We start from the raw sequence: 25,485 nt of genomic DNA, 5'->3' as shown, positions 1-25,485 counted from the left end.
CCTAGGTGGATCACTAGTGGGGACGGCCAGAGGAAAGGACAGAAGGAGAGCTCAGGGTCACGCTCCGGACTTGTTTGGGGGTTTGCTGAATCCAGGACCTGGTGGACGCAGCACGGCTCGGGTGGTCACTTGAAGCTGGAGTGACCGGAACATCAGCAGTGAGTAAATTCCCTAAACTGCACAACCCGACTCTGTCTTCACTTAACATCTATGCTGCACCACCACAACCCCCATCCTCTGCACCTGACCCCCTGAGGCTATACCCCACCCGTTGGGGGTTATACTACCAAAAGCTGCATCAACACCATCAGCCTCAGCGGACCCTGCTGCAGCGGCGGCCATAGTGACCGCAATACAACGGGTGGCGTAGTCGACATTAAGAACTTTATAACATCTGTAGGACTGCCACATACACTGAGTTTGACACCCTGGGCACGGACCGGGTCACAGCCACTCGGAAGACTACAACCCCCATCTGATCCGGCTCCGGGTATTCCTCTAAAGAATATGGCCCAGGGGGCGCGTCATTAGTCTTAGGTCATTTGTAGAACGGAAGGCACGTGTAGAGTGACAGACAGAGATGAGAGAGGAAATATAAGGCGGTACAGAACTGTGGAGAGCTTTGGGGGTGTGAGTGATGAGTTTATATTGGACCCTGTTGCGAATAGGCAACCAGTGTAATAACTGGCACAAAAGGGAGGCATCGGTGAAGTGGCTGGACAGAAATACGACCCTGGCTGCCGCATTCAGGATGGATTGGAGAGGAGAAAGTGTAAGAGGGAGACCGATATAGAGAGTTGAAGTAGTCCAGACGAGAGTGAATAAGAGCGACAGTAAGAGTTTTAGCAGTTTCAAAGGTGAGAAAAGGTCGGATTCTGGAGATGTATTTAAGATGCAGGTGACAAGAGCGAGTGAGTGATTGGATATAGGGAGTAAAGGAAAGGTTAGTGTCGAATATGACCCCAAGGCAGCGGGTGTGCTGCTTGGGAGTTATGGTTGAACCCTCCAATGTAATTTCGAAGTTAGGTAGAGTTAGGTTAGTAGAGGGGAGAAACACAAGAAGTTCAGTTTTGGAGAGATTCAGTTTAGGATAGAGTGAGGACATGATGTTAGAGACAGCAGACAAACAATCCTTGGTATTTTGTATTAGGGTAGGGGTGATGTCAGGGGAAGAAGTGTATAATTTGGTGTCGTCACCATAGAGATGATACTGGAACAAAAACCTGCTGATTGTTTGTCCAATAGGGGCAGGGAGAGGAAGACGAGCCGCAAAAGATACAGTGAAGGAGCAGTCAGAGAGGTAAGAGGAGAACCAGGAGAGAACTGTTTCCTTGAGGCCTATGGAGCGGAGCATAGTGAGGTGGAGCTGGTGATCCACAGTGTCAAATGCTCTAGAGAGATCCAGGAGAATCAGAAGGAAGCAGTGAACTTTGGATTTAGCTATTAGTAGATCATTAGAGACTTTAGTGAGGGCAGTTTCAATTGAGTATGAAGAGCAGAAACCAGATTGTAGAGGGTCGAGGAGAGAGTTATCTGAGAGATAGCGGATTAGATGGGAGTGGACCAAGCGTTCCAGGAGTTTAGAGATGAAAGGAAGGTTAGAGATGGGTCTGTAGTTAGCAGTGCAGTTCTGGTCCAGTGTTGTCTTTTTAAGTAAAGGGGCTAGGATGGCATGTTTAAATGAGGAGGGAAAGATACCCGAAGAATGAGAGAGGTTAAATATTTTAGTCAGGTGAGTGGTGACCACCGGAGAGAGGGACTGCAGGAGATGTGAAGGAATGGGGTAACTGTTGCAGGTTGTAGGCCGAGAAGAAGCGAGGAGCTGGGTAACTTCTTCTGTAACAGGCTCAAAGAAGGCAAGTGAGGTTGAAGTGTGGCAGGGAAGGGGATCCAGGCACTGAGGAGATTGGGTTGAGATGTCCTGATGGATGTGGTTGATTTTTTCTAGGAAATAAGTGTCCAGATTCTCACCGCTGAGGTTGGTGATGGGGGCCTGTGCTTTAGGGCTCAGGAGGGAGTTTATCAATTTGTAAATTGTAAATTTATCAATCTGATCAGGTCTAAGAGATAATGTATACAGTTTGGATTTGAAATCTGCTGACATGAAGCTTCTCTAGCAGGATAATCATCAGAGTCAGGCTGGTCCACCTGGGGACCAGAGAATCCATTGGTAAGCCTCTGAACCATGGCATAATGATCACTGTCGCAGATGGTGCGATTGCAACCAGGACGAGGATGCAAGTGGCGCACCAGTAACAGAATTAGTTTCACCTAGATGTACATCCTCAGACGAGCATAGAGTTGAAAAGTATGACAAAGCAGAGAGCTACTGGCTCCCTACCTCACAATACTTGCAGACATCACTACTATCAGAACACAAAAACAGTTAACGCAACAACACACTGCATTACACCACCTGCAACGTGCGATGGTGGAGGAAGAAGAAGATGCTAATCATGGAAGTGAGGATAAGTGAGTAGAATTGTGGAGGGAGTGTTTATTTAATTGCCATTTAAAGAGAGACAAAGAGGTGGACATCATACTGTTTTGAGGGGGGGCAGAGAGGGGAACATTATACTATATGGGGGTAGGAGAGACATTAATCTGTAAGGGGGCCTCTGGGAATGGGGCTCCAAAGAACTTTATTTGAATGGAACAATAGTCCCCCATGCTCATTACCATTACACTACACTGTGTGCAGAATTATTAGGCAAATGAGTATTTTGATCACATGATACTTTTTATACATGTTGTCCTACTCCAAGCTGCATAGGCTTCAACGCAAACTACCAATTAAGTAAATCTGGTGATGTGCATCTTTGTACTGAGGAGGGGTGTTGACTAATGATATCAACACCTTATATAAGGTGTGCTTAATTATTAGGCAACTTACTTTCCTTTGGCAAAATGGGTCAGAAGACAGATTTGATGGGCTCTGAAAAGTCCAAAATTGTGAGATGTGTTGCAGAGGGATGCAGCAGTCTTGAAATTTCCAAACTTTTGAAGCGTGATCACCGAACAATCAAGCGTTTCATGGCAAATAGCCAACAGGGTCGCAAGAAGCGTGTTGGCCAAAAAAGGCGCAAAATAACTGCCCACGAATTGAGGAAAATCAAGCGTGAAGCTGCCAAGATGCCATTCGCCACCAGTTTTGCCATATTTCAGAGCTGCAACGTTACTGGAGTATCAAAAAGCACAAGGTGTGCGATGCTCAGGGACATGGCCAAGGTAAGGAAGGCTGAAAAACGACCACCTTTGAACAAGAAACATAAGATAAAACGTCAAGAATGGGCCAAGAAATATCTTAAGACTGATTTTTCAAAGGTTTTATGGACTGATGAAATGAGAGTGACTCTTGATGGGCCAGATGGATGGGACAGAGGCTGGATCAGTAAAGGGTAGAGAGCTCCACTCCGACTCAGACGCCAGCAAGGTGGAGGTGGGGTACTGGTATGGGCTGGTATCATCAAAGATGAACTTGTGGGACCTTTTCGGGTTGAGGATGGATTGAAGCTCAACTCCCAGACCTACTGCCAGTTTCTGGAAGACAACTTCTTCAAGCAGTGGGACAGGAAGAAGTCGTTATCGTTCAAGAAAAACATGATTTTCAAGCAGGACAATGCTCCATCACATGCATCCAACTACTCCACAGCGTGGCTGGCCAGTAGAGGTCTAAAAGAAGAAAAAATAATGACATGACCCCCTAGTTCACCTGATCTGCACCCCATAGAGAACCTGTGGTCCATCATAAAATGTGACATCTACAGGGAGGGAAAACAGTACAGAACATTGTCTGGGAGGCTGTGGTGGCTCCTGCACGCAATGTTGATCAAAAACAGATCAAGCAACTGACAGAATCTATGGATGGAAGGCTGTTGAGTGTCATCATAAAGAAAGGTGGCTATATTGATCACTAATTTTTTTTGTTTTTGTTTTTGCATGTCAGAAATGTAAGTTTATTTCTAAATTTTGTGCACTGATGTTGGTTTACCTGGTGAAAATAAACAAGTGAGATGGGATTATATTTGTTTTTTATTAAGTTGCCTAATAATTCTGCACAGTAATAGTTACCTGCACAAAGAGATATCCTCCTAAGATAGCCAAATCGAAAAAAAGCCCACTCCAACTTCCAAAAATATTAAGCTTGGATATTTATGAGTCTTTTGGGTTGATTGAGAACATAGCTGTTGATCAATAATAAAAATAATCCTCTAAAATATAACTTGCCTAATAATTCTGCACATGACTCGCCCCCTGGGCCGTGGGGTACCCGGAACCGGGCCTTCTGGTGTACGGTGCTGATGGGGGTAGTAGTGGCAACCCGATCCCGTGGCTCAGGGTGGTCAGACCAAATTGTGGCAGTCTATCAATCAGTGCTTTAAATGTCCGACAACGCCACCCGTGGATTGCGGTCAGGGATAACCGCCGCTGCAAGGCAGACCGCTGAGGCTGGTGTTGGTGTGCAGCACAGGGGTAGGATAACTCCCCATGGGAAGAGTGTAGCCTCAGGGCAGTGTAAGTGGATGCTGGGGGTGATGGTGCAGGCGCAGCAGAAATCACACAGAGTCCAATGATGCAGTCCAGGGTCTTTTACTCACAGTTGTTATCCAAGTCACTTCTGTCAGCAAGGACTGCCCAAGCCGTGCTGCGTCCACCAGGTGAGGAGCTCGGTCAACCCCCAGGCAATTCAGGAGTATGGCACAGGACCCCCTTCTGTCCTTTCTCTGGCCTCTCATGCCCCACCAGTGTCCTGACTTCTGTCCAGCTACCGCGGACCGTGTCGGGTAAGCGTTGGCCTTCACTTCCCGCTATCCTATATGGTGCCTTCCTAGCAGGTTTAGCGGGCGGTCGCACCAATAAATGGTCACGACCTCCGGTTCTTGGCTGAGCGTAGATTTGCCTCCACCAACTTAGGGATCCGGTACCTTTCCACAGCCTGACCCTTCCACCCGGTATAATGGGGTATGCAACGGTTGCTGGCCATTCTGCACTCTTAGGGTCCCTTCTGCCTTCTTGTTTCTGGAGCCCTTCCACTCCTCTGTCTCTTCTCCTTCCTTTCTTCTCCTTCTTCACTTCTCCTCTCTGGCCCCGGCCTTCTCTCTAGGCCTGCCTCGTGGAGCTGAGCTCAGGCTGAGCCACGGCTCCCTGTCAGCTCTCTCTCCCTTCCGCTCTGACTGAACTACTACTCTCCTCTACAACTTAAGATGGCTCCCACCTTTTATCTGTTTCTCTGTGCCTGAGCTCAGGTGACCAGCACCTAATGAGCTCCTTCCTGTGCTCCAAAAACCGCCTCTCTCTGCTCCTACACCACTGGGTTCTCTTCCCCCCTCCCCACTCCAGCCAGGGACATGGTCAGTTGTGCCCGCAGCTGGGAGCACCGTCGAGCTGTCCCCCGGAAATGGGGTGTGTGTGTGTGCAGCTAACTGAGCCCTGGTCCACACTCCATCCTTACCTGGGAGTGGAATATCACACCTCTAGTTGAGGTGCAATACCCCTGTAGCAACCGAGCCCTCGGGGCGCTACATTCCCCCCTGGTAAACCACAGCACGTCCTCGGGCTGGAACAGAGCAAAAGACAGTTCAAAAACATGCAAGTTTTTAGAATGCATCGATATATAGAATTATAAACCATTATTACTCATTCCTTTATGGGAGGCAATTTTTCTCTTTTAACGTTACTGGCACATTTTCTCTTTCAGCAATATTATAAGACTTTCTTCACATATATAAAACATTATAAAACTCTTTTCACTTTTATAACCACAGCTGTCACATATAAAACATTTTTCTTCTAAACATTCTTCATGTAAAACTTTTATTTACTGGTCACAGTGCACTTTGCAACCAGGTGTCCATCTTTCTATAAAATGCAAACTTGTGAACACGAACATGAGGGACCCGTTCGTAAACGCTCAACGTAGGCCCAGGGTGTGGCTGCAGGGCATTGATGATCCGATAGCTGGACCACGTCTTCTGCCACGCCAAACGGGTTTTTGTTCTGAGGTCAGTTGTTGTCGTACTTTATAAAACCAGTAGGGGGCACTTTAAGAAGTGCAAATATTTACAAAGTTGACCGCTCCCAGTCCTCGGCCGGATTACTCACAGACCCATTTTCGGGTAACTTTAACAAACATACAGACTTTTACAACAACCCTTAACCAGGTAAACTTTCTGTAATCTGCAATCAGCGTATCACGGCACTTCTTCACCCTGGCGGGTAACTATATACAAGTCCTGCTGTTGTTCTTTAATAGCGGTCTCCCTGCGCCTCATCCTCCTCAGGCAGGTCCAGGGTTCAGGATAGCGGTGCTCCCTCCAGGGAGGCTCTTGTCCACTGTAGGCTGGCCCAGCCGGGTCTTCAGCGCTGTAGGGTGAAGAACTGCTCTTTGACTCCACCCTGTGGACATTCAGGGCATACCAACCCCTCTCACCGCTGTGCCTGGTGCAGATGACGTGATCACCAGGGTACAGTTCTGGGGTGTGAGTGCCGGGATAAGTGGTTCTGGCTGGGGGACCAGGGACGGTACAGCGCCAGCTGCGTCCAGGACAGGGACATCACTCCTACCTGCTCCCGCGACCGCTTCAGCTCGGCCTATCACCTCCCGATCCATGAGAAGCTTCGCCAGGGCTTGGGCGCCGCTGATCACTTGCAGCGCCGCCCCCGGTGTACACGGGTATGGAGAACAGCATTACCGTGGCAGCGGCCGTGCCTGCGGCTGAAGTTCCCTCCATCTTTGGCGTCTTCCTCCCCCCTGGTGAACCGCGTCCTACCTTCTCTTTTTTCTCCTCCGTAGGCCGCAGCTCCGCAGGCGATGGTCTGCGTTGAGGACCTGGCGTCGTGCGCTGCTGACGTCAGCGCTCGCTGGGCTCCTTCCAGGACCTTGTGCGACATCAGCGCGTGGGGCAGGGCTTTGGACTTCGCGTGTTTTCTGTGCTCACGCCCCTCTTCTTCCCGCGCGGCGACCCAAAATGGTGGACGATGGCGGGAAAACGACAGCGAATGGCGGGAAAATCTTCACCACGGTAAGTATACAGTCTCTGAAGGCGTGCAGTACCCGGTGGTAGCGGGCACGAAATCCTGCCGACTACGCCAAAGCTGACTCGCCCCCTGGGCCGTGGGGTACCCGGAACCGGGCCTTCTGGTGTACGGTGCTGATGGGGGTAGTAGTGGCAACCCGGTCCCGTGGCTCAGGGCGGTCAGACCAATGTGCGGCAGTCTATCAATCAGTGCTTTAAATGTCCAACTACGCCACCCGTGGATTGCGGTCAGGGATAACCGCCGCTGCTAGACAGACCACTGAGGCTGGTGTTGGGTGTGCAGCACAGGGGTAAGATAACTCCCCACGGGAAGAGTGTAGCCTCAGGGCAGTGTAAGTGGATGCTGGGGGTGATGGTGCAGGCGCAGCATCTATCTTCAACCATCACTCAAGGTAGGCTTCTCTAGAGTCAGTGCTTCTGCACAGTAGTCTCACCCCTTACCATATCTGAGCCACCCTATGCCCATCCCTCCACAGAGATCACAGACTTGAGACACTGCGTCCTCACACTCCCTGTCTTGTTCCCAGCAAGTGGGTAGGTCCTCTAACCTTATGATTTGTTCTGCATTATGCTGCTATCCTATTCATGACACTGTGACCATTTTATCTATATATGTTATTAACCCCTTAACAACATCTGACGTACTAATACGCGTCTGTGCCCTGGGACTTAGGAGCCAGACCCGTATTAGTACGTCATGGCGATCGCGCGCGCACACAGGCTGTGCGGGCGCGATCGCAGCCGGGTGTCAGCTGATTGTCATCTCGTCCCGCAAAAAACAAGCCAACATACAGCTCCATCAGCTGAAAAATAAAAAAGTTATAGCTCTCAGAATAAAGCTATGCTAAAAAATATTTTTTTCTATAAAATTGCTTTTATTATGTAAAAGTGCAAAACATAGAAAAACGATATAAATGTGGTACCGGTGTAAACGTACTGACCCAAAGAATAAAGCTGCCTTATCAATTTTACTACACGCGGAACAGAATAAAAAAAAACAAAAAAAACAATTCCTGAATTGTTGGTTTTTGTTTATTCTGCCTCCCAAAAATCGGAATAGAAAGCGATCAAAAAATGTCACGTGCCTTAAAATGGCACCAATAACAACGTCAACTCATCCCGCAAAAAACGAGCCGTCACATGACTATCTGCCAAAATCTGGAAAAATTATAGCTCTCAAAATATGGCGATGCAAAAACTAGATTTTACAAACAATGCGTCTTTTAGTGTGTGACAGCTGTCAGTCATAAAAACCCCATATGATTCTGGTATTGCTGTAATCACACCGACCCGAAGAATAAAGTCGTCTAATCACTTATACCGCACGAGGAACGGTGTCAAAAATAAACTCTTGGGTTAGGATTGGGCTAGGGTTAGGGCTGGGTTTGGGGTTAGGGTTGTGCTAGGGTTAGGGTTGTGCTAGGGTTAGGTTTGTGCTAGGGTTAGGGTTGTGCTAGGGTTAGGGCTGGGGTTAGGGTTGGGGTTAGGGTTGTGATGGGGTTGTGATTTTTTTCAAAAGTAAGAAAAAAAGATGACGATATGGCGACTAGTGTTGAGCGCAAGTGCTCGCTACTTGAGTTTGCATCGGGTGCTCTGGTATGCATTGAGTATCGTGGGTATTTGAGTGACATGCTCGAGTCTCTGCCCCATATGCTTCACGGCCAAAAAAACTTTACGGGGATTGCCTGCCATGCACGAGTGATCCCAGCATGTTTTTTTTGGGTGTCTAATAACCGTGAAACATGCGGAGCAGGGACTCGAGCATGTCAATCGAGCACACGCTGTACATGGTGCATACCTGAGTACCCGATGCAAACTCAAGTAGTGAGCACTTGCGCTCAAGACTAATGACAACTTATTCAATATGATGACCTAATGTAAACAAATTCTGTGTCGTACCTCTGGGTTCAAAATGTTCACTATACACCTTAATAAAAGCCTTGAGGGGTATAGTTTCCAAAATGGGGTCACCTGTGGGGGAGCTCCACTGCTTAGGCACATCACGGGCTCTCCAAACGCGACATGGTGTCCGCTAACAAATTGAATGGAAAATTGGCTCAAATTGTTAGCGGACGCCATGTTGCGTTTGGAGAGCTACTGCGTGCCCAAACATTGGAGCTCCCCCACAAGTGACCCCATTTTGGAAACTAGAGCCCCCAAGGCACCTATCTAGATGCATAGTGAGTACGTGGAACCCCCAGGTGCTTCACAAATTGATTCATAAAAATGAAAAAGTGTTTTCTTTTTCACTTTTTCATTTTTACGAATCAATTTGTGAAGCACCTGGGGGTTCCAAGTGCTCACTATGCATCTAGAGAGGTGCCTTGGGGGGTCTAGTTTCCAAAATGGGGTCACTTGTGGGGGAGCTCCAATGTTTGGGCACACAGGGGCTCTCCAAATGCAACATGATGTCCGCTAACAATTTGAGCCGGCAATTTGTTAGAGGATACCATGTTGCATTTGGAGAGTCCCTGTGTGCCCAAACATTGGAGCTCCCCCACAAGTGACCCCATTTTGGAAACTAGAGCCCCCAAGGCACCTATCTAGATGCATAGTGAGCACTTGGAACCCCCAGATGCTTCACAAATTGATTCATAAAAATGAAAAAGGTTTTTTTTTTCACTTTATCATTTTTACAAATCAATTTGTGAAGCACCTGGGGGTTCCAAGTGCTCACTATGCATCTAGATAGGTGCCTTGGGGGCTCTAGTTTCCAAAATGGGGTCACTTGTGGGGGAGCTCCAAAGTTTGGGCACACAGGGGCTCTCCAAACGCAACATGGTGTCCGCTAACAATTTGAGCCGATTTTCCATTCAATTTGTTAGCGGATACCATGTTGCATTTGGAGAGTCCCTGTGTGCCCAAACATTGGAGCTCCCCCACAAGTGACCCCATTTTGGGAACTAGACCCCCCAAGGCACCTATCTAGATGCATAGTGAGCACTTGGAACCCCTAGGTGCTTCACAAATTGATTCGTAAAAATGAAAAAATGAAAAAAAAAACACTTTTTCATTTTTACGAATCAATTTGTGAAGCACTTAGGGGGTTCCAAGTGCTCACTATGCATCTAGATAGGTGCCTTGGGGGGTCTAGTTTCCAAAATGGGGTCACTTGTGGGGGAGCTCCAATGTTTGGGCACACAGGGGCTCTCCAAACGCAACATGGTGTCCGCTAACAATTTGAGCCGACAATTTGTTAGCGGATACCATGTTGCATTTGGAGAGTCCCTGTGTGCCCAAACATTGGAGCTCCCCCACAAGTGACCCCATTTTGGAAACTAGACCCCCCAAGGCACCTATCTAGATGCATAGTGAGCACTTGGAACCCCCAGGTGCTTCACAAATTGATTCATAAAAATGAAGAAGTGTTGTTTTTTTCACGTTTTCATTTTTACAAATCAATTTGTGAAGCACCTGGGGGTTCCAAGTGATCACTATGCATCTAGATAGGTTCCTTGGGGGGTCTAGTTTCCAAAATGGGGTCACTTGTGGGGGAGCTCCAATGTTTGGGCACACAGGGCTCTCCAAACGCAACATGGTGTCCGCTAACAATTTGAGCCGATTTTATATTCAATTGGTTAGCGGATACCATGTTGCATTTGGAGAGTCCCTGTGTGTCCAAACATTGGAGCTCCCCCACAAGTGACCCCATTTTGGAAACTAGACCCCCCAAGGCACCTATCTAGATGCAAAGTGAGCACTTGGAACCCCTAGGTGCTTCACAAATTGATTCGTAAAAATGAAAAAATGAAAAAAAAAAAAACACTTTTTCATTTTTACGAATCAATTTGTGAAGCACTTATGGGGTTCCAAGTGCTCACTATGCATCTAGATAGGTGCCTTGGGGGGTCTAGTTTCCAAAATGGGATCACTTGTGGGGGAGCTCCAATGTTTGGGCACACAGGGGCTCTCCAAACGCAACATGGTGTCCGCTAACAATTTGAGCCGAGAATTTGTTAGCGGATACCATGTTGCATTTAGAGAGTCCCTGTGTGCCCAAACATTGGAGCTCCCCCACTAGTGACCCCATTTTGGAAACTAGACCCCCCAAGGCACCTATCTAGATGCATAGTGAGCACTTGGAACCCCCAGGTGCTTCACAAATTGATTCATAAAAATGAAAAAGTGTTTTTTTTTCACTTTTTCATTTTTACAAATCAATTTGTGAAGCACCTGGGAGTTCCAAATGATCACTATGCATCTAGATAGGTGCCTTGGGGGTTTAGTTTCCAAAATGGGGTCACTTGTGGGGGAGCTCCAATGTTTGGGCACACAGGGCTCTCCAAACACAACATGGTGTCCGCTAACAATTTGAGCCGATTTTATATTCAATTGGTTAGCGGATACCATGTTGCATTTGGAGAGTCCCTGTGTGCCCAAACATTGGAGCTCCCCCACAAGTGACCCCATTTTGGAAACTAGACCCCCCAAGGCACCTATCTAGATGCATAGTGAGCACTTGGAACCCCCAGGTGCTTCACAAATTGATTCATAAAAATGAAAAAGTGTTTTTTTTTCACTTTTTCATTTTTACAAATCAATTTGTGAAGCACCTGGGAGTTCCAAATGATCACTATGCATCTAGATAGGTGCCTTGGGGGTTTAGTTTCCAAAATAGGGTCACTTGTGGGGGAGCTCCAATGTTTGGGCACACAGGGCTCTCCAAACGCAACATGGTGTCCGCTAACAATTTGAGACGATTTTATATTCAATTTGTTAGCGGATACCCTGTTGCATTTGGAGAGTCCCTGTGTGCCCAAACATTGGAGCTCCCCCACAAGTGACCCCATTTTGGAAACTAGACCCCCCAAGGCACCTATCTAGATGCATAGTGAGCACTTGGAACCCCTAGGTGCTTCACAAATTGATTCGTAAAAATGAAAAAGTGAAAAAAAAAACACACAAACATTTTTACGAATCAATTTGTGAAGCTCCTGGGGGTTCCAAGTCCTCACTATGCATCTAGATAGGTGCCTTGGGGGGTCTAGTTTCCAAAATGGGGTCACTTGTGGGGGAGCTCCAATGTTTGGGCACACAGGGCTCTCCAAACGCAACATGGTGTCCGCTAACAATTTGAGCCGATTTTATATTCAATTGGTTAGCGGATACCATGTTGCATTTGGAGAGTCCCTGTGTGCCCAAACATTGGAGCTCCCCCACAAGTGACCCCATTTTGGAAACTAGACCCCCCAAGGCACCTATCTAGATGCAAAGTGAGCACTTGGAACCCCTAGGTGCTTCACAAATTGATTCGTAAAAATGAAAAAATGAAAAAAAAAAACACTTTTTCATTTTTACGAATCAATTTGTGAAGCACTTATGGGGTTCCAAGTGCTCACTATGCATCTAGATAGGTGCCTTGGGGGGTCTAGTTTCCAAAATGGGATCACTTGTGGGGGAGCTCCAATGTTTGGGCACACAGGGGCTCTCCAAACACAACATGGTGTCCGCTAATTATTCAAGCAAATTTTACAATCAAAAAGTCAAATGGCGCTCCTTCCCTTCCGAGCCCTGCCGTGCGCCCAAACAGTGCTTTTTCCCCACATATTGGGTATCTGCATGCCCAGGGGAAATTGCACAACAAATTTTGGGGTCCATTTTTTCTTGTTACCCCTGTGAAAATAAAAAAAATTGGGTCTAAAATAACATTTTTGTGAAAAAAGTTAAATGTTCATTTTTTTCTTCCACATTCAAAAAATTCCTGTGAAGCACCTGAAGGGTTAATAAAGTTCTTGAATGTGGTTTTGAGCACCTTGAGGGGTGCAGTTTTTAGAATGTTGTCATTTTTGGGTATTTTCTGTCATAAAGACCTCTCAAAGTGACTTCAAATGTGATGTGGTCCCTAAAAAAATGGTTTTGTAAATTTTGTTGGAAAAATGAGAAATCGCTGGTCAACTTTTAACCCTTATAGCTCCCTAACAAAAAAAAATTTTGTTTCCAAAATTGTGCTGATGTAAAGTAGACATGTGGGAAATGTTATTTATTAACTCTTTTGTGCGACATATCTCTCTGATTTAAGGGCATAAAAATTAAAATTTTGAAAATTGCAAAATATTCAAAATTTTTGCCAAATTTCCATTTTTTTCACAAATAAACGCAAGTGATATCGAAGAAATTTTACCACTATCATGAAGTACAATATGTCATGAAAAAACATTCTCAGAATCAGGGGAATCAGTTGAAGCGTTCCAGAGTAATTACCTCATAAAGTGACAGTGGTCAGAATTGTAAAAATTGGCCTGGTCATTAACGTGCAAACCACCCTCGGGGCTTAAGGGGTTAATTACATTTATTAAATGTATATTTTGTTCATCTGTGTCACCTGCAGTACACTGATGAAGGTCGTATAGACTAAAACATTTTGCTGTGGACTGCAATTAAAAATCACTTATTCAAATTCATTACCTGAGTGCCGAGGTTTTCGCCATATATCTACATGGTGTGGACCCTACTCGTGCACCCTGGTCCAGTAGTCCTGCATTATTTACCACTATAACTGATGCCTTTCTGCATGCACACTGAAATATCATGACATTGTTAACCTTCTCCTATAATGCAGATGAAGCATCCAACATCATTGCGCAGACAAACCTATTGAGTGAATTCCTGAAGGCGCTGTCAAGAGAGACACATGGATGGGACCTTGAAAAGGAACGAAGGCACCTTACCAACGCCAAACTGTATTGCGCAACTCTGACTATTTAAGGGTCCATAGGATCCCCAGAGGATTGAGAGTACCTATACGTCCCACTCTGTTTTCAGATATCCCGGAGTATTGTACTAAGTTTGAGCTGATTTTAAACAAATGTTCTTTTGATCTTATGTTACTAACAGTTGATTTCTTACGCAAGGCGATCAACTCCACCAGAGAACAGATAAAGAATAATGAAACACAACTGGCATCTTCCATCAGCCCGGAGGACTTCCAAACACTCCAGAGCAAAATCCAGACCAATATTGATCTACAGAAGGGGGACACTGAGACCAGGAAAAGAAACAAGTTAGCTAAAGACTCATAAGACTACGAACTTAACAGAGTCTACAAATGGTGGGACAATTTCTCTACCGGCAGGAATACCTACTGCTCAGCCAAGTCCTCCACTGACTTCTCATCCTCCGGTTCCGAACTAGACCGGAGAGAACCGTTTACACAATCTGTTTCTTTTTTAGGTCAACGACGTCGACCCAACAGAAGAAGACGAGGTGAGGCGGCCAACATAAAAGGAAACACGGACTTCAGCCAAGTGACCCGGTCCCAGGCGCACCAGTCCAACCCCTGGTGGTAAATATTTCCTCTAAAATTTGACTATCGCCAGACAATGGTCCTACAGAAAGGACTATAATTTTGTCCCTCCTACAAATACAGTACCTTCAAACTTGACATGGAACTACAAAGATTCTACCATTCTTTACGCCTAAAGCCACATTTTGCCAACATTACTCCTACTCCAACCCCTCCTGAACCCATGGCATGTATCACGTCCAAAAACCTAGGCCTAAGGACGAAGAACTCATACAGACCAAAGCTCATGGATCCCATGCGCTTGAAACTTTCATCTGGTTTCTGGATAGCATCCTTCAACAATTACGGTCCAATATTGATAGGGGTAAATTACATTACCAATCCAACCTGACCTCACAGGACCATCAGGCCCTTAGAAGCCTTCAAGAGGACAAAAACGTAGTCATAAAGCTGGCAGATAAGGGTGGGGCCATTGTTGTCATGGATATGAGCGATTACATCTCAGAGATCCAGAGACAACTCAGTGATGAGTCCACATATCGTAAGCTTCCTAGTGATCCCACGTCACAAACTCATTCCCTCATATCCTCGGTTTTACAATGCTGCCTAGCAGCCGGGGTCATTGACACGAAAACATGTTAATATATAACCAATAAACACCTGATCATCCTGGTGTTTTACGTATTGCCAAAGATTCACAAAAGTTTTACCAAACTCCCAGGCCGCCCTATAGTTGCCTCCATGGACTCACTCCTGTCACCCCTTTCTATCTTTTTAGAAAAAAATCTAACACCACTTACCCAGAAGAGTCCCTCTTATCAACTAGACACAGAAGCCTTTTTGGACATATTAACTGAGCTGAAACAAGTTCCCTCCGAAGCTATTCTAGTCTCCTTAGATGTAACTAGCCTCTACACATCTATCCCTCACAATCAGGGCATCAATATGGTAGAACAAATGCTCAGTGACTCACACATTGATCCATCGATCATTGACCTCTGTGTGGAACTACTTACCCTAGCCCTCACAATGAACAACTTCCTGTTTCAAGACACATTCTTATTACCGGTCAAAGGGACCGCCATGGGCTCAAATGTGGCCCCTCCTTATGCAAATTGTTACATGGCTGCCTTTGATTCACAGATTGTATAGTCCAACCGCCTCTTTCAAGATCATTCCATATTATGGAAATGTTACATCAATGACATTTTCTGCATATGGGGGGGGGGGTCCACAGGAGACTCTAGAGGAGTTCTTCAACATCCTCAATACATTATGGCCAGATCTGGGGTTTTCCATAAGTCATTACCATAGACAGATTAGTTTTCTGGATACCCTAGTCATCAAAGAGGAATCAGGTCTCTTAACCACTGACCTTTTTAGGAAAACAACAGACCGCAATACTTTATTGCATTTGTCAAGCAACCACCCTATACCAATGAAATGCGCCATTCCTAAATCCCAATTTTAGAGACTAAAGCGTATAGTCACGAGTGTACCACTCCGCAGCCAGCGGTTACAGGAGAATACCCTGAAATTTGGGGAAAGAGGGTACCCTAGCAAGCTTTTGCAGGACCATCATGAAAATCACAGATGGTCACGTCCAGACATATCTGACCGCATCACTTTTGTTCATACATTCCAACCCTTTGGTTATATTCTACACAGAACAATACGCAAACATTGGAATATCCTACAAACAGGATACCCCACCATAATAGCTTTCCAACAACCATTCCTACCGTGCTTTAAAAGAGCACCGAACCTCAAAGACTTACTTGTTCATGCAGACCTAGGTTCCTCAAAACCAGGGCCCCGCCAACGATTTTTGCAAAATCAAAAAAAGGGGACTTCTCTGTGCCTCCAATGCCACCAATGCCACAACATCCTCAAAGGCGATGTCATACACCACCCTCATAAGGGCAAAAAATATGCCATTAAGGATTATTTGACATGCGATACAAACTAGGTGGTTTATCTTATCAAATGCCCATGCAGATTAATTTATGTGGGGGAAACAACACAGCCTATCAAAGATAGGATTTCCAAGCACAAATCCACAATCAGGTGCAAGAATCTCCTTTTGTCGATCCCTCAACACTTCATCGCAGCGGGACACAACGTAGCGCAATTACGTTTTCAAGTGATTGAACAGATTCTGCCATCACGCCGAGGTGGTGACCGGATTCGCTTATTAAAGCGAAGAGAAGCTTACTGGCTCCATGAATTGCAATCTTTGTCCCAGGGGGAACTTAATAGAGACTACGATCTACTTTCATTTATTTGAGTTTCTCTCTAGGGGTTACCCCTGATCCCATCAAGTTGTTTGCCTAACTACTATTTCCCTACAGGACATTGGGGTATCTTTGGACTTTGTGTTATCCTAGGAAGCATAATCTTCACGTATCTGTGACGAGCCCCCTGGGCCGTGTGTGCACGTGTGTGGGATACCCGGGCCGGGTCTCTGGGGGTTGTAGTCTCCGTGGTGGCGACCCGGTCCCGTGGCTCAGGGTGGTCAAACCAGTGGCAGTCTTTATAGGGTTTTGTGGTTTTAATGTCCGACTACGCCACCCGTGGATTGCGGTCAGGGTGTAGCGCCGCTGCGAGGCAGTCCGCTGAGGCTGGTGTGGTGTGCGCAGCTAAAGATGGGATAACTCCCCACGGGAAGAGTATGGCCTCAGGGCAGGGAATGTGGATGATGAGAGTGATGGTGCGCGGGCGTCCCAGTACTAGTAGTGCTGTATGCGGTGAGAAAGCAGGAACGACTCAGAGTCTTTGCAGTGCAGTTCAGGGTCTTTACTGATGATATTAAGGCAGACCCTCCCGGGAGTACTGGCTAGCATAAGGGGCCTGGTCAGTCTGCGAGCAAGCAGGAGTTCCCCTGGCCAGGTGGAGTTGTAGGCCTCCCCGTCTATCTGCACTCTTCCTGGCTACCTTGCTGTAAGCGAGTGGAAGTAGCCCACATCCCTGAGTATACCGTGTGGTGCTCACCCGTATGGCTGGTGACTTGGGGCCTTCTGATAGCCTCCGCTCCTCGATGGCGGTGCTGGTCCCTTCCTTATAACTGAGCCTCCGGGCTTCTATGGCCAGAAGACCTGGAATCCCCTGCCGGCTGGGTTCTGCTGCTGGACTTAGAGGTTCCCACAGCCTCGGACTCCGTTGTCCGGTAGTAGTCTCTTCAGCCAGGACGAGCATTATATCTGCTTCCAGTCCCTGGCACTCAGCTCCTGCTCCTACAGAGCTCCTAGCTGTTTCTTGCCCTGTCTCTGGAACTTCACTCCAGGCTCTGCCTGACTAATCCCGCCCCAGACCCAGTTTATAAGGGCAGATTCCTCCCCTCCCATGACTGGGCAGGAGGTGTTGCCTGCTTAAGGGCTCCTGACCAGGAAACCTCCCACTTGCTCTCAGACGTAATATTTCTATTACTGTGACAACCAGACCCCTGGGGTGCCACATTCCCCCCTAGAATATTTTAGTACTCCGGGACTAAACACATTTTTAAGAAAACACAAATACAGGGTATAAACAATAATACAACAACATATGTACAAGAAGCTTTAGTCTTTAGAGGTCACGGCGTGTCCGTAACCGGGTGTCCACGTCACCCAACAAGGTGAAGTCTTGGAACAGAGTAGGGGACCTGTCCAAAGCAAACCCCAAAGGTTGGCCCTGGGCGTGGCTGCAAGGCTGAGGCTAGCTACTTTGGGCCACAAGGAGGCCACGCCAGACAGGTTTTTCTCTTCCGCGGCCATCTTCGCAAGAGGCACCAAGGTACAACTATCTACAATGTAATTCCGGTTACTCAGCGTCCATAACCTGTCAGTCCAAATAAACCTGCAGGGTAACTAAAGAAACATAATTAGTAACAAGGTAACGAAAGCATAAACCTTTTTCAGCATTTACGTATGTACAGGTAAATATATACTTGGCATTAGACTCTCCAGCGAGCGGGCATCTGTCCTCTAGTGCTCCTGGTGGACCTACGTAACCCACTATCTGGTCCTGAACTACAGGGTGTAGGAGGTGTTGCGGGTAGGCCTGGCAGCTTTCTGCATACTCTTTGGCTTACTAGGGGCACGGCAGGCTCACTACTAGCAGAGGGTTGATTCTCCTGGGCTGCTGGTATGGATTCTTCTGCCTACTGGGCCGGCTGCTCTTCTGACACTACCTGTTCTTCTGTAGGCCCTTGAGGGGCTGGCTGGAGAAAGGTGAGGACGGGTACCATGACTGCGTTGTTGATTTGAGTCCAGGACCTGGGAAAGTCTCCGAGTACGGTACTGATCATTTCTTCCCTTTCCTCTGCGGGTTGAGGGTTCTCTTGATCTTCGTCAGGGCTTTGCAGCTGCTTGGGACACTTTTTCATGTGGTCTCTGGAGACAATGACTGTGGTTTCTCCTCCATCCTTACTGATTACAGAGACTTTTGGGTTATCATGACTTGAAGGCAGTACTGTGTACGGGTCCTTCTCCCACTGGTTGTCCAACTTGTGGAGCCGCCTTTTTCTCTTCAAGACCTGCTCTCCAGGTACCAGGGGAACAGCGGGAGCATGCTGGTTATAAGTCTTCTCTTGCCTTTCTCTTGCTTGAGACAGACTCCGCTCGACGCTCTCCTGTACTTTCCGATACTGCTGCTGCCATTCTGTATCCCAGTCTGCCTCTGGCGAGGTGTCCTCAGGTGTCAGGACTCCCATATCCAGGTCAATAGGCAGCTTACCAGGTCTTGCTCTCATTAGGTAAGCCGGGGTACAGTTGGTGGAACCTACAGGGATGTGATTATATAAGTCCACCAGATCAGGCAGTTTTTCAGGCCAGAGATTGCGTTCTTCCAGGGGCAACGTTTTTAGCAAGTCTATCACCACCTGGTTCATTTTCTCACATAGTCCGTTGGTCTGAGGGTGATAGGGCATTGTTCTTATCTTCTTGCAGCCATACAGATTGCAGAACTCTTGGAAGACCTCCGCTTCGAAGGCTGGTCCTTGGTCCGTCAGCACTTGCTCCGGATACCCGTGTGGACGGTAGAAGTGCTGCTGGAAGGCTCTAGCTGCTGTTTGAGCCATTAAGTCCTTGACAGGGACCACCACCAGGAACCGAGAGTAGTGATCTATGATTGTGAGGGCGTAGACGTACCCAGATTTGCTTGGAGCCAGTTTCACATGGTCCAGAGCTACCAGCTCCAGTGGCTGCCTGGTGATGATGGGCTGCAGAGGAGTCTTCTGGCTGGCACGGTCCTTCCTTCTTAGGTTGCACGGGCCACAGTCTCTGCACCACCTCTCGATGGCTCCTCTCATGCCTACCCAGTAGAACCATCCACGCAACAGGAACTCCAGCTTCTTCCATCCGAAGTGTCCTGCTCCGTCGTGATATGCCTCCAAAACCATAGCCGCATCTCGTCTTGGGACCACTACCTGCCAGGTCAGCTCATGTGTTCTAGAGTTGACCATTCTCTGGCACAGCTTCTCCTTGAAAATAAACAGTTTACTTTTCTCCTTCCACAGTTGCTTGTTCTCCTCCAGAGCGCCTGGGTCAAGACGGGCATCAGCCTGTGTCAGCATTTCCTTCACCAGACGGACTGCGGGATCACTGTCTTGTGTCTCCGCCCAGCTGTAGTGGGGTAAGGGATTGAACGTGGCAGAGCGCCTGTCCCTTACACGGTGGGAATACAGGGTAATCCCATGACGGTGGAACGCAGGGAGTTCGACTTCTTCCAGTTCTTCTGGATCTTCCCCTACGTCCGGTAAGTTTGGCATTCTGGACAGGGCATCAGCGTTGGCATTTGAGCGTCCCGCCCGGTATTTGATGGTGAATTCATAGGTGGACAGGCGTGCCATCCATCTCTGCTCCAGGGCACCAAGTCTTGCAGTGTCCAGGTGTGTCAACGGGTTGTTATCCGTGTACACGGTGAACTTGGAAGAGGCAAGGTAATGCTTGAAATGTTCGGTCACTGCCCACACCACTGCCAGGAACTCTAGCTTGAATGAGCTATAATTCTCAGGGTTTCTCTCTGTGGGCCTTAGTTTTCGGCTGGCATAAGCGATTACCCGTTCTTTCCCCTGCTGGATCTGGGACAGTACGGCTCCTAGCCCGATGTTGCTCATGTCCGTGTGGAGGATAAAGGGCTGGCTGTAGTCAGGGTACGCCAGGATTTCATCCCCCGTGAGGGCCATCTTCAGCTGGCGGAAGGACTCCTCTTCCAGCTTTTCCCACCTGAAGGGCGGCTTCTGGTTTTTGGCCTTCCTGATTGACCTATCAGGAGGTCCTGCATAGGAGCTGCCATTTTGGTGATACCGGGAATGAATCTTCGGTAGTAGCCTACCAACCCGAGAAACTGCCGCACTTCCTTTATGCTGGAGGGTCTTGGCCAGTCTTTAATCACGGTGATCTTATCGGGGTTGGGAGCCACTCCGTCAGCACTCACCACGTGTCCCAGGTACTGCACCTTTGGTTTCAGCAGGTGACACTTGGAGGGTTTCACCTTTAGGCCGTAGCTTGCCAGGGCGTCAAACACATCTGCCAGGTGTTTCAGATGGTCCTCGTAGGTTTGGAATAAACGATGACATCGTCCAGGTATAACAGGACCGTCTCGAAATTCCGGTGTCCCAGACAGCATTCCATCAACCGCTGGAAGGTTCCTGGTGTGTTGCAGACCCCGAACGGCATACAGTTGAATTCGCTGAGACCCATCGAGGTGGTGAATGCAGTCTTCTCCTTGTCCGCCTCTGCTACAGGAACCTGCCAGTACCCGCTAGTAAGATCCAAAGTGGAGAAGATGTTAGCAGATTTTAATGCAGCTAAAGATTCTTCTATTCTAGGTAATGGGTATGCATCTTTGTGTGTGATATGGTTGACCTTTCTGTAGTCCACACACATTCTCATTGTGTTGTCCTTCTTTTTCACTAGAACTAGTGGAGCTGCCCAGGGTCTACATCTGTCTCTGATTACCCCAGCCTCCTTCATGTCCCGCAACATCCCCTTTGCATGCTGATAGTGTGCAAGGGGTACAGGTCGGTATCTTTCCTTTATGGGTGGATGGTCTCCTGTGGGGATGTGATGTTCTACCCCCTTTACTCGCCCGAAGTCTAGCGGGTGTTTACTAAAGACTCTTTCGTACTCCTGAACCACCTGGTAGACTCCCTGTTTTTGGTGTGAGGGAGTGGAGTCAGTACCCAAATGCAGTTGCTGACACCAGTCCTCCATTTGCTTCTTAGAGCCGATACCTTCCTCTGGTTGAGATGGAGGCAAGGGTTCTACGGCCATTACAGAATTTTGGTTTATGGTGAACAATTTGGCTAGTGTGGCATACCGGGGCAGGTGTACTTCTCACTCCCCGATATTTACGATGCGGACAGGTACCCTCCCATGGCGTACATCGACCACTCCCCGTGCTGTCAAAATGGTGGGCCTACTGTCTGAGTAGACGGGCTCTACCATGGCTTGGTAGTCTCTACCTCTTAGACCAATAGCTGCCCGGCACCATATCATCATCTCACTTTTCGGGGGCATGGCAATAGGGAACGGGTCACACATTCTTACGCTACCAATCTCACCACCACATAATTCCACCTGTTGCCGTTTCATCAGTGCCCAGATCTCTTTTTGGAGGACACGCTGCTGGCTGGAACTGGCGTTCTTGGCAACCTGCTGTAAAATGAGAATCACCTCTGCAAGACAATTTTCAATCACGTTAGTTCCCAAGGTTATTCTAGGGTGACTCTCATGACGGTCAATGTCCACAATAATCAGTCCTTGTGCCGCTAGTTCGACTTTACCGATTTTAATGGTCACCTCTTTGAATTCCACCTGCGGCACGGGCTGACCATTGCTGGCGATGATACTCAGGTCGTCATCTGGGTAGCGGGATATGTCCGAGTCATTCCAGTACCGCTTAAAGAGCACGTACGGGATGGTAGTCACCTGTGACCCAGTGTCTAGTAGGGCACTCATAGGAATGCCATCCAGTACCACAGGCAAGACCGGACGTCCCCCTACGTATTTATCATGCCAGTTCGATGGGCCTGATGATCTTATGCCTGGGGGTTGGCCCTCTGCCCAAGGTTGTGCCCGTTTAAATGACAGTACCTTGCCATATGTCCGGGTTGATTGCAGCGGCGGCAGATGGGTTGTCCGTCCTCGTTGTATCTGTCGCTGGGTCTTCCTCTGAATGATGGGATCCTCCTCTGTCGGTACCACGGGACGTCCTCCGGACTGGTGGCCAGCTTGATCCTTCCTGGAGGAGAGACCTGTAAAGACTGCACAGTTCGGGTTAGCGCGGCTACGCTTTTAGTTAGATCTTGGACCTGATGGTGCAGGTCTGTAGCCGGGTTGTTGTCCAAAGCCTGCACACCAGCTCCTACAGGCTCTGCAGACAATGGCGCCGCTTCTTGATGATAGGTAATAGCAGGGCGCCGGTGGGTTACAGCGCTACCCGGTGCCGGTTCTCTGAGCACCCGGATGGCCCTGTCTTTGAACTTTGCAAAGTCTAAACCAGGGTTCTGCAAGGCCATTGCGCGCAACTGGGTTCGGTGGGCGTTGGACAGCAGACCCTCAATGAATAGATCAGTTAACAGTTCATCTGCATTCCGCACACTGTCAGGGTCTGCCTGTTTAATGGCTCCCAGGGCCTCTTGCAAACTCAAAGCATAGTCTCTTATACTGTCTTGGGCCCACTGCTTGCACCCATAAAATCTCATTTTGATCTCGGCTGAGGTGCGGGTATCAAAAGTGTCCTTCAGACGGGCCAAGATCTCCATTACGGTCTCCTTATCCTGGACTGACCAGGACTTTACTTCACGCTGGGCTGCGCCGGTTAGCTGGCCTATCAATATGCTCACTTTCTGGCCCTCTGTCAGGGGGTATACCTTAAATAGGCTGTACAGTCTCTCTTTAAAGTCGCTTAGGGTATGCGACTCCCCTGAGTATTGGGGCAGCCAGGCCGCTCCAGGGATGTAAGGCATTGTAAACGGCATTACTGCGGCAGCGGCCGCGCTGGTGGTAGGGGGTCCCTCCTTGTCCGTCATCTTCCTCCCCCCTAGTAAAGTGTGGCCTACCTTCCGACGATCCTCTTCTGTAGGCCGCGGCTCCGCTGGTGCTGCTCCGGACGAGGACCTTGCGTCGCATCCTTGTGACGTCAGCGTTGCTCTCTCTCCCTTCCAGGACCTTGCGCAGCGTCGGTGCGTGGGGCGGAGCTTCAGGTCTCGCGTGCTTTCGGCGTCCATGCCCCTCTTCTTCCCACGCAGCGTCCCGAAGATGGCGTGCGATGGCGGGAAAACTACTGCGGATGGCGAGAAAACAGCTGCGGATGGCGGGAAAACGGCTGAAGATGGCGGGAACCTTCACCACGGCAGGTATGACAGTCTTTTGAAGGAGCGCAGTACCCGGTGGTTGCGGGCACGAAATCCTGCCGACTACGCCAAAGTTGACGCGCCCCCTGGGCCGTGTGTACACGTGTGTGGGATACCCGGAGCCGGGTCTCTGGGGGTTGTAGTCTCCGTGGCGGCGACCCGGTCCCGTGGCTCAGGGTGGTCAAACCAGTGGCAGTCTTTATAGGGTTTTGTGGTTTTAATGTCCGACTACGCCACCTGTGGATTGCGGTCAGGGTGTACCGCCGCTGCGAGGCAGTCCGCTGAGGCTGGTGTGGTGTGCGCAGCTAAAGATGGGATAACTCCCCACGGGAAGAGTATGGCCTCAGGGCAGGGAATGTGGATGATGGGAGTAATGGTGCGCGGGCGTCCCAGTACTAGTAGTGCTGTATGCGGTGAGAAAGCAGGAACGACTCAGAGTCTTTGCAGTGCAGTTCAGGGTCTTTACTGATGATATTAAGGCAGACCCTCCCGGGAGTACTGGCTAGCATAAGGGGCCTGGTCAGTCTGCGAGCAAGCAGGAGTTCCCCTGGCCAGGTGGAGTTGTAGGCCTCCCCGTCTATCTGCACTCTTCCTGGCTACCTTGCAGTAAGCGAGTGGAAGTAGCCCACGTCCCTGAGTATACCGTGTGGTGCTCACCCGTATGGCTGGTGACTTGGGGCCTTCTGATAGCCTCCGCTCCTCGATGGCGCTGCTGGTCCCTTCCTTGTGACTGAGCCTCCGGGCTTCTATGGCCAGAGGACCTGGAATCCCCTGCCGGCTGGGTTCTGCTGCTGGACTTAGAGGTTCCCACAGCCTCGGACTCCGTTGTCCGGTAGTAGTCTCTTCAGCCAGGACGAGCAATATATCTGCTTCCAGTCCCTGGCACTCAGCTCCTGCTCCTACAGAGCTCCTAGCTGTTTCTTGCCCTGTCTCTGGAACTTCACTCCAGGCTCTGACTGACTAATCCCGCCCCAGACCCAGTTTATAAGGGCAGATTCCTCCCCTCCCAGGACTGGGCAGGAGGTGTTGCCTGCTTAAGGGCTCCTGACCAGGAAACCTCCCACTTGCTCTCAGACGTAATATTTCTATTACTGTGGTAACCAGACCCCTGGGGTGCCACATCTGTATATTGCCTTATTTTTATATTATAATATTAAGATTCCTCATACATGTCTCCTTATGTTACAGATTACTACTTTGGATTGCCTCTGTTCCTCTCCTGGGTCTTCCTCTGATCTCTCCTTCTCTTTCTCTTACACCCCCGCAATGGAACGCACATCTTAGCCTTTGGAACTCTACTTACTTACCGGTGGTACGCACTCCTCCGCCGGGTGACACGCACGCACGTGCGCATGGCGCCCACGATCCAATCAAGCGCCAGTGCTCACTTCTCCCGGCCTCACCGCATCACTTCCCGTGATGTCACTTGCACAGCACGCCCTCCACGGCGTCTTCAGCCTCCCCATTGGCCGCAGGCCATGCTAGGACCCGCCCACTTTTTATTTCAGCCCTGCCACTCTAACACGGCCCTAGCACGCCAGACACCAGTGGTGAATACCACGGAAGTGCCAGCTCTTTACTCTATCTTCATCCATCACTCAAGGTAGGCTCCTCTAGAGTCAGTGCTTCTGCACAGTAGTCTCACCCCTTACCATATCTGAGCCACCCTATGCCCTTCCCTCCACAGAGATCACAGACTTGAGATACTGCATCCTCACACTCCCTGTCTTGTTCCCAGCAAGTGGGTAGGTCCTCTAACCTTATGCTTTGTTCTGCATTATGCTGCTACCCTATTCTTGACACTGTGACCATTTTATCTATATATGTTATTAATTACATTTATTGTATGCATGTTTTATTCATCTGTT

The sequence above is a fragment of the Phyllobates terribilis genome, unplaced genomic scaffold, assembly GCF_046119375.1.
Source record: "Phyllobates terribilis strain yellow unplaced genomic scaffold, ASM4611937v1 Scaffold_2__4_contigs__length_985480577, whole genome shotgun sequence".
Classification (NCBI taxonomy): Eukaryota; Metazoa; Chordata; class Amphibia; order Anura; family Dendrobatidae; genus Phyllobates; species Phyllobates terribilis.
Note: the sequence above shows the minus strand (reverse complement) of the source record.